The following is a 15,902-nucleotide window of genomic DNA, read 5'->3' as shown; positions in this document are numbered from 1 at the left end:
AGAAAAGGAGTCCACCTCCAGGGTTCTGCTAGGGCTCTTTGTCAACTGGCTCACTGAGTACAGGGCACACAAGTGTGCACACACCAGCACGGGCCTGTGTAGACATGCGGGGCACACACCCACCAGAAGGCAGGGTTCGACAGGCCCAGAGACAGCGTCTCGGAAAAGGAGCGATTTGAGGGCAAACAGGAAGCCACTCCGCATGCTGAAGCCTCCCCAGCAGCCGCTCTTTCCCCGCCCTTCAGGAAAGTGAGATGGGACTGGGGGAGCGGGAGGTGCGTAATGCTCCGGCTATTTCCTGACGTCCTTCCCAGGGCCCAGAGGCCTGGGCTGAGCGCAGTTATCTCCTCCCTGGCTGGGAGGGGGCTAGTTTGGAGCCAAAAACACCAAGATAGGGGAAAGAAGCCTGAAGAACTATACAAACAAGCCAGGCTCATGGCTTCAGACCAGCAGGAACCAAGCCAAGAGCCCTCCCCAGCCCCCAGCCCTACCCAAATGCTGGCTGATCCCCCAGCTATTAGCCACAGAGGTATGGGGGTGTCCCTTCCCTTCCCTTCCCTTCCCTTCCCTTCCCTTCCCTTCCCTTCCCTTCCCTTCCCTTCCCTTCCCTTCCCTTCCCTTCCCTTCCCTTCCCTTCCCTTCCCTTCCCTTCCCTTCCCTTCCCTTCCCTTTTTCTTCTCCTGGTATCCCTGGGTCTCTCCAGCTCCACCATGCGGGGTCTATGAGTCCACCTTTATTCCTGTCCTCAGTATCTGTTGTTACCTCCCTCTCTGTCTCACTTTCTTGTCCGTGTATGTGTGTGTGTCTAGCGTCTAGTGTCTATCTCTGCCTGCCGTGATCCCCTCTTATCGTTCCCCAAAGTCAACTAATATGCTAAAGGCATTGACAAGTCCTGTAGGAAAAACACACACTAAATGTTATGCAATCCCGTGTTTCTCAAGCCATTTGACTATAGCGCCTTTGTATTTTATCACGGCGCACATTTGCGGGCCCCTGCCAATGACTATAGACTCAGAATGCCAGCGCCCTATGTGGGTTTTGTAACCATCTCTTTCTACAGACAAGGGGTTTCTCTCTGTGCTAGGCACTGAGCTAGATATTTACGTATATCTTCCCATCACACTCTCACCAGGTAAATGCAAGAATTAGCTCCCTTTATATATGAAAAAATAATGACGTCTCAGAGAGGCTGTTACTTGCTGTGGTGAATATTTCTAGTGCCCCAGCATCCATTCGCCTCTTCTCCAGCCAACAGCATCACTCTTTCCCTTTGGAAAGGCCTGTCCTATTAGCCACGCGGCGTAGGTGGTTCCTGATGGGCTCAGGATGGCCTCTCCATCCTTTTGGCCCCAGTGATAAGTCCTAGGAGGTGCATGCAATCCAATCAGAGCCAATGAAACAGGACACATTTACAGGAGCTCTTCCTGTCCTGCGGAGCTGTGGGGGGAGGAAATTATATCGTGGAGCCTCAGCGCTGTCTTGCACCACGATGTACACCATGGGTTGTAAAATGATGCCCCAGTGGCTGAATGCTGGCGTGACAGAGAATGGGAGCCTTGCTGACCTCATTTGAGCACCTGGATCAATCCATTCCTGAAAGCTGCTGCAAGTACTTCGGCCAATGTATTCTTACTCCTCCAACTTTCACTTTTTTTATTGCTTATTTTCTGTCTTGCTTTGTTGAAGCTCCTTAGAGGGTTTTTCATCGGGGCTTAAAGCCAGCTTGGCCACATTCCTGTGCCCACCCTCTTAAACACATAGACAGAAGGGACCTTAGATATGGTTTGATTCAAACTCTTTCATTTCACAAATGAGGAAACTGAGACCAGGGAAGGTGAGTCGCTCCCCTGAAGTCACACAGCAGCCCATCTCAAAGCCTACTTTCCTGGCTACATATGCCCAATATTTCCACAGAACCCCCCTCCACATGTACCTGGTTTTAAGCATCACTTCTGATTTCAAGTAGACAATGACTAAGGCCATCCTGGTACCCTTGGCTGTGAACTATGGCCCAAGTCACTTGCTGCCAATAGCAGTCCAAGTGCTGACACTAGTGGATGACTTAGTTCCATTTTCATCTTACTCAGCGTGGAGTCTAATGACATCTCCTCACCCTCTCGCCTTCCGATGGACTTTATCCAGGGGGAGAGAAAGCCAGAGAGCTGCAGCTGACCTCCTGCAGGCATTGCACCCACAACCTAGCTGTTCCTCCACTCCAGGTCTCCAAGCCTCAGTTGCCTTCCCTCTACAACAGCAATAACAATAGCACACACCTACTCTAGGGCTAGGCCCGTGCTGGTGCACACCCCAGACCCAGGGCCTCACCTTAGAGTAGAGAAGGGGGCGTATTTAAATCAGCCCCTTTTGCCCAAGAGACCCCAGTTTGAATTCTGGCTCAGCCACTTACTGTGTGACCACGGGCAAGTCACTGACCCTCTCTGAGCCTGTTTCCCCATTGTGTAGGTTGCGAGACACCTGGCCGGCTGGGTCATGGTGAAGGCTAGGAGGGAAATGTGTGTGCAGAATTTGTTAGTAGTGTGAGTGTGTGTGCATGAGTGTGCAAACCACATGCAGGGACCTGAGTCAGAGTGAGTATCTGAGCAGGCCTGAGTGCCACAGCTGGGCCAGAGTGAGGCCAGCGAAGTGCCCAGGGCACATCCTTGAAGGAGGCATCTAACCCCAGCCCTTGTCAAGGTCCTTGTTTTCACTCCAACACCTCTTGGGGTACCAGGTAAGGAAATGAAGCCAGAGCCTCCCCAACCTGGCCACCACCTCCCAGCTCCCAAGCCCCTCCATCTCCAGCCAGCCACGGACAGTCTGCCAGGCAGGAAGGAGTTAACTGGAGGCCCTTCCAAAGCAAACAGGGCCCAGAGCCTCAGCCAGTCCTGAACTCAAAACACATGGGGCGACAGAAGGTCCTCCTCCCCCACCCCCTCCCCCACTCGCAGCCTCCATGACTCTGAGGTTGGATGCACACATCCAGCCACCAGTAACCCCCCAGCCCAGGGAACCTACGGCAGAGGTTGGGCTGACAGGATCAGGATCAGGACCAGGGCCTGCACCTCCTGCGTGGGCCACAGCAGCCCCTGTCTGGGACTGTGGTTCTCCTGGAAAATGGAGTTGCTGCTGCCCAGCAGGAGTTCAATCCAGGCTGGTTATTATGATCAACAATAATAGTGGTAGGAGGTGTAGGACAAAAGAGCACAGCCTCCCTAGGAAACAGACATGTCATTAGACACACCAGAGCCCAGACCCCTGGGGCCTGACTTCCCGAAGCCTTTGGGCCCTGGCCCTTCCAAGTCCTTCTTGACAAACTAGACCAACCTGCATGGTCCAGTCCAGGTCCGAGTCAGAAAGAGTTGGAGCGGGTGTTTCGCGTGCTCTGAGCTACTCCACTGTGAAATGCGCATAGAAAATATGTCCTGATCGATCAGAGGCTGGAGGTCAGGCTCCAGGGACAGTGAGTATTCCCTGCACGCCCATATGTCCCTAGGAATTTCTTAAATAAAAATTGAGAGCGCCTTGATTACCTCTCCTGGAACAGGCAGGAATGGGCCACCCAGTGCCCCCTGCCAAGGCCAGTTCCTCACACTGGCAAAGGCAGGCCTAGGCTTGGCAGAGCTGCAAATTGCCCCAACTTTATATAGTCCAATGCCTCCATTCTACAGATGAGGACACTGAGGCCCAGAGGGAGAAATGGCCTTGCCCAAGGTCAAAGGATGAGAGTTAGAGGCAGAGCCAGGATTCAAACCCATGTCCCTTGAATCCCAGGTTGGTTCTCTCTTAGCCAAAGTTCTCATTGTCCTACCTAGAGGGTCTTTGAGTCATTCATTTGTTCACAAATGTCACTGAGGACCTACTATGCACCGGGCTCCGTGCTGGGGTTCAGGAAGACAGCCAAGAGCAAGCCCAGGCATCTTCCCTATTCTCAGGGAGCTTACAGTTCAGGGCAACAGGGTTTGCAGCCACCTCGGCACCTCGTAGACATTTACTGAGCCCTTCCTGCATGCCAGGTGCAGCCTCAAGGCTGGGGAATGAGAAGGTGAAGAAGTCACAGTTCAGGGTCCTAGAAAGTCCATCCAGTCACATATGGCATGTACATAAATAATTACAAAGTGAAGGAAGTGAGTGCTTCACGTTAAAACAGACACAGTGCTGCAGAGCCCGGGAAGGCTAAGTAGGGCCTCTTGGAAAATGTGGCCTTTGATGTGGGTCTGGAGGCCATGAGGATTTGGGTAGAGGGGTGATATGGGGGAGAAGACATTTTAAAGGGGAGAACTGGTTATGAGCCAAGGGGCAGAAGTGGGGCTATGAAGATGCTGTTAAAGAAATAACAAATGGCCTCACTGGTGGGAGCAGAAGATATGGGACAGCAACTTGGGATCGGGCCCTACAAGGAGTTCAAAGTCAGATGAGGTTATTCTTTATTCTGTGGCACAAGGGGAGAATGGTTGAAAACGTGAATCCTCACCCCTACTCCAGAGTTATTAAGTCAAAATACCTGGGACCTCCCTGGAATCTCCTCAAAAGGTAAAGCATGGAGTTACCATATGATACGGCAATTCTGCTCCTCAGGTATGTACCCAAAAGAGCTGAAGAGAAACTTGTACACCAATGTTCATAGCAGCCTTATTCATAACAGTCAAAAAGTGGGACTAGCCCGTGTCCATCAATGGATGGATGGAAAACAAATGTGGTATGTCCATGCAATGGAATATTATTCAGCCATGAAAAGGAATGAAGCACTGATACATGCTACAATATAGATGAACCTTGAAAACACTGCACCCAATGAAAGATTCTATTTCTACAAAATATCCAAAATACGCCAATCTATAGACACAGAGAGTAGATTAGTGGTTGCCAGGGGCTGAAGTGCAATGGGGCTTGGGGGAAGATAGCTAAAAAAAGCAGTTTCTTTTGGGAGTGGTTAAAGCATTCTAAAATTGATTATGGTGATGTGACTATATTAAATGGATGAATTGCCCAGTGTGTGAATTATATCTCAATAAAGTTGTTACAGAAAGTGCTTGGGGCTTGGAACTTGGACATTTGCATTCTAACAAGCATCCAGGAGGTTCTTTTGCTGACTAAAACTTGAAAACAAGAGTACAGATAATGGGGCACCCCTGAGGGCCCAGGGCTGGGGGAATGGCATGATGTAAGACGTGTTTCCAGAAAGTGAATCTGGCAGAAGGAAGAAAAACAAAGAGGCATCTTAGAGTAACCCCATCAGCTCTGGGAGACCTGACCTACATACTCGCAAAGGTTCTCTTTGGCCAACTCTTGGGGAAATGGCGATAAGCCTATGGAAATAATCCACATTTTTCTTCCAGTGCCTCCCTGGTCCACCCTGATTATCTAAGCTCCTTTGGGGGGACCCCCTAGATCCTTTGCTCCCCTGTCAAAGCTCCCACTTCCACCATTCTTCCTACAAGCACAGGGGAAGCCCCTCCTTGCTAACATGGCCAGGGGACAGGAATGCCCGCAAGCACCCTTGCTGGACCAGGCCTGTCATGTCAACCTCACCCAGAGGGTCTCATTCCAACCACTCTCTTGTGGCTCATTCCATTGGTCTTGGCTTCTTCCAAATGTGACATCATTGGCTCTACAGCTAAATCCACACTGCATCCTGGCTGATCCCTCCACTCCCTATCCCTGGGTTCCAAGCCCCCCTTCCTCTCTCCCAGGGGCTGGGCTGGCAGGAACACACGCCAGGGCCTCGGAGTCTCTCCTGAATTTTCAGGGCAGAGGCTGCTTGGAGCAGCCCAGGGCACCCCCACTTCCTGAGCCTTCCCTGCCCCAGCATGACCACTCAACTTAGGGCCTCTCCACAAAGAAGAGACGGTGGTTCCACCGCTGCAGGTCATGAAGACCTTGTACGGCCCCACGGCACCATTTCCCAGAAATCGGCCTTGAGTTGTGTCTCAGCAGGGGCCGCGCTTCTGATCACATCCTTACACGGGCACGGAGCCTTACAATTTGCAAATCCTTCCTAACTTCACCTCTCTCGGCCTCAGTTTTTCTCATCTATACAATGGGAGCATAATAGCACCTACCTCGTAAAACACTTAGTGTGCCACCAGGCACTGTTCTAAGTGCTGAGGACACACCTGCGAACAATCCGGATGCCTGCCGTCCCAGGGCTGACGCCCTAGCAGAAGGAGCAAACAATGTGAATGGTAAATAAGTGAATATTAGAGTGTGGGAGGACGGGAGCATGAAAGGGGACCTGGGGGCTGGGACGTTGCCTTTCGTCATCTGAGTGCTGGTTACAGGGTTGTGTTTGGTTTGTCAAAGTGCACCAAGCAGCACTTAAGGAGCAGGCACTTTCTAAATGCAGGTTACAAGTCTACTCCAATAAGTGTTTTAAAAATATATTAAAAGTTAGGAAGTGATAGGTGCTGTGTAAAAAAAACAACAAAAAAAAACACACAAACAAACAAAACAAGGAACAGAGCTAAGGGATGGCATGGCGAGTAGGTCCCAGGGCGGGTGAGACAGGCTGCATTTTAAATAGGCAGGTGGAGGTGGGTCTCAGGGTTAAGGTGACATTTGAGCAAAGACTTTAAGTGGGTGGTTATCTGGGGGACGGTGTTCCAGGCTGAGGGGACAGCCAGTCCAAAGACCAGCAGGCAGAGGTGGCTGGTGGAAGCTGTTGATTTACTGGTAACATGGTTTCTTTGTTTTCCTCTTGTGTCTTCACCCCAACCTCCTGAGGGAGCAGAAAGCTATGCCCCTATTTTATAAACAGAAAACTGAGGCCCAACGAGGGAGCACCTTCTGTAACGTCACTCAGCAACTTCTTAGAAGATGTGGGGCTTGGGAGTGGGGTGTCCTACTCCATGCCTCTCAGCTGGTGAGCTGGGCAGGGGCAACTTGCTGCACCTCCCCTAACCTCAGGGCCCCGTCACCCCATCACAGCCACCTGCCCCAGGTGGTCCTCCCGGGGTCTCCAGGGAGAACGCTGTCCCTTTCTGCCCCCATAGACCCTGCCTCCCACCCCCACTCTGCACACAGGGGATCCACCCATGATCTCACAGGCTCTCTTTGCCAAAGCAGCTGAAATCGTTCAGATCTTGGCTCCCGCCTGTTGGGGAACCTGGGGGTTGGGGGCAGCGCTGGGGAAGGGGAGGGGAGAAACAAAGCCTTCCTCCTTAGAGACTGTTTGCTCCCTCAAAGCTGTTGAAAATATGAGGCTTTCATGCTCCAGGCTCAGAAAGGAAGGAGGGGAGAAGCTCCATGGTAGAAACATTACTTGTGGATGTTTGTGTCCCAGGAAGGATGACTGGCACCTACTGGGCTCTGCAGGCCCTGTGGGCAAGCAGCAACCTGAGCTGGGGGTCAGAGGAGACCCCAGTTATGTTGCATTCATGGCTCCAGCACTGACTTCTTGAAAGCAACTTCTTTGCCACTCTGAGTCTCAATTTTCTCATCTATAAAATGGGCATGACCATAGTTCCTCCCTCACGGGATAACTGGGGCAGTTAGTGAGATAACACAAGAACTCAGCACAGTGCCAGAAACCCTCACATGCTCAGAAAATGCAAAGTATAGTGATTATTCGTGTACGTGAGCTGTTGAGCATACTCTGCTTCACCACCCATGCTAAATCCCACCTCAGACCTCCCACCCAGTGTGGACTTGGCCTGGAACATCCCAGTATGCAGCCGGCACATAGTAAGCGCTTCATGATCAGAGACCATTCACTGAGCAGTTAGGGCATTCCCAGCATGATGCTGAGACTCTCTCATCATGGATCACTGTCCTATTGATCCCTGAGGAAGGCACAGCATCCCCTTCATTTTAGAGATGAAAACACTGCCCCATAGAGATGTTTACGCTCAAGACCAAGGTCTCAAAGAGTTGGAGTTGGGCTCCAGAGCACGCCTCCACCACGAGACCTCTCTTCCAATTCCTTCTCCCCCCCACCTCTTTACACACACAAGACACCCAACATTCATTCCTTTGATCTCTTTCCAGAGGCCATTTGCATACATTTTTTCATGGATGGCAGAATGGGATCGCAGTTACAGCTGAGAACAGCCTGGCTGGCGTGTGACACGTCATACCTGCTCAATAGACGCTCACCAGGATGACTGGACCCTTGCATCACCACTGAGTCAAGGAGGGCTCCATGGCGTGTACTCCTCTGGACAGATGGGCCAAGGGAGGCCCAGAAAGGCTAAGGTCAAGTCAGAAGAGAAGACACAGAAGGGCCAGAGCCGGGTCTTCCATCTCCCCTACCCTGGGATCCTGATTAAATACCTGGGTGACTTCTTCCATAGAAGTCTCCAGAGGCCAGGGATTGTATCTGTCTTGCTCACAGTTTTTGCATCCATGCCTGTACAGAACAAGCTATTGATAAGAATTAGTTGAATGAATGAATGAGCCATTGTGGTGGACAGACCTGAGGGTGGCCCCTCCATGATCCTCAGCTCCTGATTTTATGCTCTTGCATAGTCCCCTCCCTTGGAGTGTGAGCAGGACCTGTGATTTGTTTCTCTCCCATAAAATATGGCAAACATGACAGGATAGATGTGATTACATACACAAGATTATATAGGGCCCATTTTGCTGGAATTTTCTGCTCACTGATTGACTTTGAAGAAGGAAGCTGCCCTTCTTCATGGGCTACCCATGTGGGGAGACCCAAATGGCATGGGAATGTGGGCGGTTAATAGGAGCCCGAGGTGGCCTCTGACAGTCAGCCAGCAAAAAACCTAAGCCCTCGGTTCCACAACCACAGGAACTAAATTCTGCCAAAGCCTGAGTGATTTTGGAAGCAGGTCCCTTCCCAGTCCAGCCTTAGATGGGACCACAGCCAGAGGCTGACACTCTAATGGCCACCTTCTGAGACCCTAAGCAGAGAATTCAACTGAGCCAGGCCTGGACTCCTGACCCACAGAAATTGATGATAAATGTCTTTTTTAAGCCACTAAATGAGTGATCATTTGTTACTCAGCAGTAGACAACTAATACACAGCCATCAACATCCGCAGTTCCCAGTTTGGCTCATTCACAAACCAATTCCCCTTCCGTAATTTCATCCAGGAATATTAAGATAAAAAGTTCGAAAACTCTTTGGGGCTGGGAGTCGAGGGAAAGAGGGAAGCTCTTAAAACCGTCCTCAGGAGCTCAGACGCAGTTGACCATGAGGACACATTCCCCCTAGCACCGGCTTGGCAATGGGACCTACCTTAATTGTCTTATGAGAATCCCCGAAAGGGAAACATTTGCACTTGAGGTCATCTCATGTAACCAGTGCAGCCGCACGCTGCTGGACCGTGAACCCCGATCTCAGGTTCCCTAGGGTGGCAGTCGCTCGGTTTTCTGTGGCTCAGCCAGACGCCTCGCCGAGCCGGAGAGCCAGGCTCAGCCCGGCGAAAGGCTGCTGTGGCCGCGAGGTTACCATATGGATTCTCTAAAGGTCAGAGTGTCCCAGGGGTCGGCAGCTTGAGTGGAGGAGCCACGAAAAGCCAGGCCTCTTTAGGCGCAGAGGCACGGACTGCGAAAACCGGCACGTTCATTCCAACAGCCGATTTATTTCTGGATAATCCAGCCTGGGAGGTGGGGGCGAAACGAACACAATTGACAGAGAGTTGATAGATGTTGGGGCAGGTGCTGGGGACCTGGGGGTTCTTGGAGTTGACCTTTTGACTTCCATGTGTTTGAGGTTTCCCGTCCTGAAAAGTTATGTCAGAGGGGAGGCAGTGAGGCTTCATGGTTAGGGCCATACCTATTGGGGTAAGCCCTGGCTCACCCAAGATAAAGCACTTAAGGCTCATCACCGAGCCTCTGAACCTTGGTTGTTTTCAGCTGTGGAAATGAGTCATGCCCTCTCTGCACCTCACTTTTCTCATCTGTAACACGTAGGTGAATTGGTTGGCCAAGGGGCCAGACCAGAGTACTCAACAGCCAGGATAAGTTGTCCCATCTTTAAGCCTTTCTAGGGAGCTCAATTTGGGGCTGGGGCTCCATAGTTATGACCTCCGTGAGATTTTAGCTCCATTTTACAGATGAGGCCATTGAGGCTCAGAGAGGGGCTATGACTTGCCCACAGCTGGGAAGGGACTGAGCCAGGATTTGAACCAAGTCCTTTTGCCTCAGAGTCTTTTTTTCTTAAATGGTACACCCAGGGCTGGCTACCTAATTTGGGGGGCCCAGTGCAAAATGAAAACGCAGGGTCCCCTGCTCACGTCAGTGACAGCAGAGCATTATGGAGCACAGGGCCCTGACTGCACAGATCACATGCCCACGGCACTGGCCCTGGCTACACAGGCAATGTTAGCTGCTGTTATTCTTACTACAATTTCATACTCTTCTACTCCTGGAGGCTTCAGATCAGAGAACAAGAGAATGACAGAATTCTGGAGTCTGAGGATCTTGGCAATCCCAGAATCACAGAACAGTATCCATGCCCTCATATCCTTGCTAGATCAGGACCCAGAAGATCAGGAAAAAATTAAAAATAGCTTTGGCAAATACAGAGTGTTGGAGCTGGAAAAGGTCATTGAATCAACCCATTTTACAGATGTGGAAATTGAGACCCTGAGAGCAGTAGTGACTTTCCTGGTGTCCAGGAGCCCGGGGTCCCCCTTCACCCCTGAGGACAATTCTCTGGGCCCTGGGCTCTTCCCATTCAGCTGACAGCTTCCCCCATTCTCCCTGCCTCAGGCCCCCTAAGGAGGATTCTCCACTTTTCATTGCTCCCCTTACAGGCCCGTCTTTTCCCAAGTCATCCGCCTCTCTTAGCTCCATGCCCCAGGAGAGCGTTACTAGCGCTGCCTGTCTCTAATATTATAGCTGCTTTTAAAAGCAAGACAAGGGGCGAGGAGATGGAGGCAAACACTGCCACTCTAAAGAGGCCGGTTATAAGCAAGGAGTTTGTTTTTTGTTAATATTTTTTCTGCATGGCGTGCTGCAAATAAGAGCACCGAGAGAGCAAATTGGTGGCGTGTTTGTAGCTGTTGGTCTTCAGCCGCACTAAGCCAGTAATAACAGAGAAGCCGCTTGAAGTGCAAGCTCAATTCCGCCTGGTTAAAGAGATCAGGACTCCGCTCGGGGGCTGCGTTCTGTCAAGTAGACGCGGAGCGCAACCTCAGAACGCCCCAGCTAAGAGCATAATAGGATTGAGCTTTCTGCGCGCTCCCCACTTCCCCGTGGCCTCCTTGGGGCCAGGGCCGCGCTCCAAGCTCTGGGTTCCCACCAGACACCTAGCCCAGGCCCAGGGAAGGCTGATGCCTCCCCCGTCCAGCCGAGCTGTGCTTTCTGCACAGCACCATGCTGCCGGGTACCTGCAGCTACAGGGTGAGGCCATCAAGGCTCAGGGAGGGGCTGTGACTGGCTCAGGGTCCCACAGCTGGGAAGGGGCCCAGCTGGGATTTGAACCAAGTCCCCTTGCCTCCAGAGTCTCTTCTCTTAATTGCTACACCCAGGACTGTCTACCTAATTTGCAAAGTCCAGTGCAAAATGAAAATTCAGGATCCCTTGTAAGTCATGTACCAGGAGGGGTCAGGGTGCCTCCTTGAACAGGGGGTTGGACAGACAAGATTCCAAGGGGGCCACCTGGGTTCAAATCCCAGCCCTGGCCACTCCTGGCTGAGCAATCTTGGGCGAGTTACTTAACCTCTCCATCCACACCTCTATTTCATCTATAAAATGAGTTAATACATGAGAAGCCGTCTGGACAGTGCCTGATCCATGGTAAGCACTAAGCAAGGGATGAATTTTACCAGGATTGGGAAGATCTTAGGTGTGAAATCAACAGCCCAGACTTTGCATGTTCTATGAACTTGGGCAAGTAACTTCAGCCCTGACTCCCTTATCTGTACAGAAATGGGCTGATCGCTCACGCCTATGTCATGGGGGCCTGCAGGGGTTAACCAGGGTAGGGGATGTTAAGGGGTTTTCTTAGCAGCTCTGTGTAGATGCTCTTATTGTGGCAGGTTTGGGGCCTCTTGGGAAATAGCATAGTGCGCTGCTGGCGAGAGTGAGAGCTGTTACAACCACTTGGAAAACAATTTGGTGTTGCATCCTCGAGTGGCAGGTGCACAAACCCTCTGACCCGGCAACTCCACTCCTTATAATACACGCAAGAATTCTGGACGATGTGCTCCCGGAGATGAGTGCACCCAAGCTCACAGCAATTCTGCCCAGGAGAGTGCCAATCGCCCAACCGATAGGAGAAAAGATCAGGTTTGTGGTTCCTGAAGGCAGGGGGTGGGGGAAGCGGCAGTTGGAGAAAAGTGGTCAAAAGGTACAAACTTCCAGTTATAAGATAAATAAGTACTAGTATGTCAGGCACAGCTTGGTGACTACAGTTACCTCTGCTGTATGGTGTATGGGAAAGTTGTTTAGAGAGTAAGTGGATCTAGGAGTTCTCATCACAGGGAGAAATTGTTTCTTTACTTTTTATTAGGTCTATATGAGATGATGGGGGTTAACTAAACCTATTGTGGGAATCATTTTATAACATATGTAAGTCAAGCCACCATGCTGTACACCTGAAACTTATACAGTGATATATGTCAATGGTATCTCGATAAAACTAGAAACAAAATTTTAAAAAATTTTTAAAAGAGAGCTCCAAGGTGGAAACAACCTTGCCTTTGACACCCATGGACTGGAGAATGGACAGATCAGCTGTGGGATGGTCAAGGGATGAACTCCCCACAGCAGTGAAAAGAAATACTCTACGAAGCAGTAACATCACAGAGTATTTGGGGGGAGGGGGGGGTAGTTCTGTACCCTGATCATTATGATGGTAATTCAAATATACACAAAATTTCATAGAGCCATCCCCCAGAGTGTGCACATAAAAATCTCCAGATAAGGCCTTGCCTGAGTTAACAGTATGGTCCCCACGTTAATTTCCTGGGTTCGCTCACTGTCCTGAGACCATGTAAGGCATGATTATCTGGGGGAAGGGTACAGAAACACTGTGTATTACTTTTCCAACGTCTTGTGAGTGTTCAACTATTTCAAAACAAAAACTGAAAATGATTCATTAATTCATCACAACTCACGCAGCGGCCTGAAGGACTCGCAGGCGCAAAACCAGAAAAAAACAAGCACGTGCTGTGAGTCCATTTACATTGAGTTAAAGTCACGGGCGGGAATCTTACACGTGTTTCAAGTCAGACTTGCAAAGAGTCAGACCTGGACTCAGGGGAGGCGCTCACCTGGGCAGCAGTGAGGCGACCGGGGAGGGGCCCTGAGGCTCGGCCACGAGGGTGACGTTTCATTTTCCAGGCTCGGTGGTGGTGGGGAGGCTGTCATTTGTTTTCTTCTGTTTCCTGTCTTCCGCTGACATTGTGCATTTTATTTTATGTGTATACAATATCTCTGTAAAAATAAATTTTTTAAAAAGGGTTTGGTCTTTGGAGTCAGAAAGGCCTGGGTTAAGGGCTAGCGTTGACCCTCAGCAGCCAAGTACCTTGGTCAAGTCACCTGCCCTCCCAGAACCTCCTGACATCCCATAGCACTTGGGGGAGGAATCAAAACAGATACATGCATCACGGCCTAGAGCAGCCCCGGAGCACAGGAGGGCACCTAGTGGCCACTTGCACAGGCCGGCAAGTCCAATTCGATTCCAAATGCCTGAGCCTTGGGGTCTTCCATATGGAGACTGATGGGCAGGGAACCCCGTATCCTGGGGTGCCTTCCCCTGGGAAATGCCCTCCCAGGGCCTTTGGGTGTTTGGACCCCCCTTTGCTATAGGGACTCTGCAGTGGCCACTTTCTCCAATTGCTCGGCTCTGTGAGGGCACCGCCCATTGCTTCCGAAGTTTTATTCTAGAAGAGCGGGTGTGCCTGCTCCCTCGACACCACCCTCCCCAGCTTGTCTCCTCCCCCGGGGAGAAGGAGGCACCCTGAGCTGCTTACACCTGGAGCGGAGACTGGGCCCGATTTGCTAATGGGCAGATTCCCTGGGAACTCCTGCATTTCCCCTCCTGGTGGAAGGGCCGGGGCCTCCTGCGTGGAGAAGGCCAAGCAGCCTTGCTTTCTCTCTCTTCTGTGATTTACCCACGTAGGAACGGACTTCGCTGGCTCTCCCTCGTGGGTCTGCCTCCTCCACAGCAAGCCAGAGGGAGGCAGGCTCCAGCGTTTGGCTTGGTCGGGCACTGAGCCCCTTAGACCTCACACCCGGATCCAGTATCCCAGCCCAGCTGGAGCAAACCTCACTAACAACCGTATAAAGTTCGCCTTCCAACCCCCCCCCCCACCCATCCATATCTCCTTGGAAAATCTCGTCATGTTTATTGCTGCATACAATTTAATTCTACTCCTCAGGACAGACTAGGCTCTTTGTTGATTTAAAGCCCAAGCACCAAACATGACAAGTTTGACTGTTCACCTCTCTTCACCTGCTCTGACCACACGGTCAGGGGCTCAGTGGTGAAACATTACTTCCATTTAGGATAAGCTGCCTCTTCTTCCCTGGCTTCCAGCTCTCTAAATACGTGTGGCTAGAAAAATATAAATATATGTAAATATAATTCTGTGGTCGTCTGTGCTCAGGATTTAGAATCTCCTCCTAAAGGGAAAAGGCAGGAAGGGAAAGGCTTGTCCGCACAGGCTGTGCTTCATTAAGAAGCCTGTTTGGGGTGGCGATCACTTTTCTCTAACCTAGACAAGCCGGCTGGAAGCTGACCTCCGTACATCCTGAAATTTCATCAACTCCTTTTCTCCCCCAAAGAGCCTCTCCTGACCCCGCCCCCACCCAAACAGAGCCCCTTCCTTCCTGTCTCCCCAAGGACCTCCAGGGGTCACGGGGACTGCGTGAAATGCGCTCCCCCGCTCTGATCGCGGAGCCCCGGGCTTCCAGCCGGCTTCGGTTGCCTGGCAGTGCGCCCGCCGGCACGGGATGGGGCCCCAGGTCACGATCGGCGGGGCCCGGGGCTCGGGCTGAGCCACCGCCTGAACTGACAGAAAGAAATCCTGGCTCTGATTTCAGCAACAGGCGCATTGTGCATTGTTTCGAAATACTAACAGAATAGCGGTAATAAAGCTGATGCTCATACCGGCTCTGTTGGAGTGCTCGCTGCCTCCAGGACAGCTGGAAACCGTGACTGCTATTTATCGGGTGTTTATCCGATGCTAACATTTTATCAACATTAGTGTATTCGTTGTCACGGCTATCTTGTGAAGTTGGGGGGCTAACTGTTCTCCCCATTTTACAGATGCGAGGAAACTGAGGCTCAGAGGGGGTGGGAAAAGGTAGCACCTACTCCCAACATTCAGCACAGCCTGGTGATGTCAAGGTGATGTTTCTTCCCGGATTGAGCTCCAAAAGAAGGCTCTCCCTGAGCTGGAGCCCTTGGGAGGTGACCCTGGGGCCCCCACATGCCCTCCCGGCCCCCACTGTCCTCATAAAATTCCAAGATTCCCAATCGGTGCCCATCCCAGCGAGCCCTGGTAGACAGCTGTTGCCTGCCAAAGGCCCAGTGTGTGGATGAGCCCAGCCCTTGTAATATCAGAAATACTGAAAATGGCTCACAGATTCTTCCTTCCATGACCCCCACCATTGCTGCCTAGGGGGCCAGCAGGGGACCCCCAACGCGTGGCTTTGTGTGGACATTCAGACCCGCCATGCTGGTCTCAGGGCTGGGTAGGCCAGAGGGCAGGCCTGCAGGAGGCAGAATCTTCTGGTGCTCTTGACTTAACCCCCTGGCCCAGAGTCAGCCAGTCCTGGGTGGGGAGGGGGCTGCAAGGCCAGGGTGGGGGCGGAGGGCCCGTTCAGCCTGGGCTGCGAAGCCCCTTCAGCTGGCGGGACATCAAAACCCACACAAAATGCTTCCATGTGGTGCCAGCCTGGGCCCGTGTCCTTCACGTTGGATTAATCCCGGGGCTGCTCGGACAGACATGTCCTCACAACTCCGCTTTCATGTTTGCCCACAA

The sequence above is a fragment of the Miniopterus natalensis genome, chromosome 20 (assembly GCF_054644295.1).
Source record: "Miniopterus natalensis isolate mMinNat1 chromosome 20, mMinNat1.hap1, whole genome shotgun sequence".
Taxonomy (NCBI): domain Eukaryota; kingdom Metazoa; phylum Chordata; class Mammalia; order Chiroptera; family Miniopteridae; genus Miniopterus; species Miniopterus natalensis.
The sequence above is the reverse complement of the archived record's forward strand: the minus strand, read 5'-3'. Positions refer to the sequence as shown.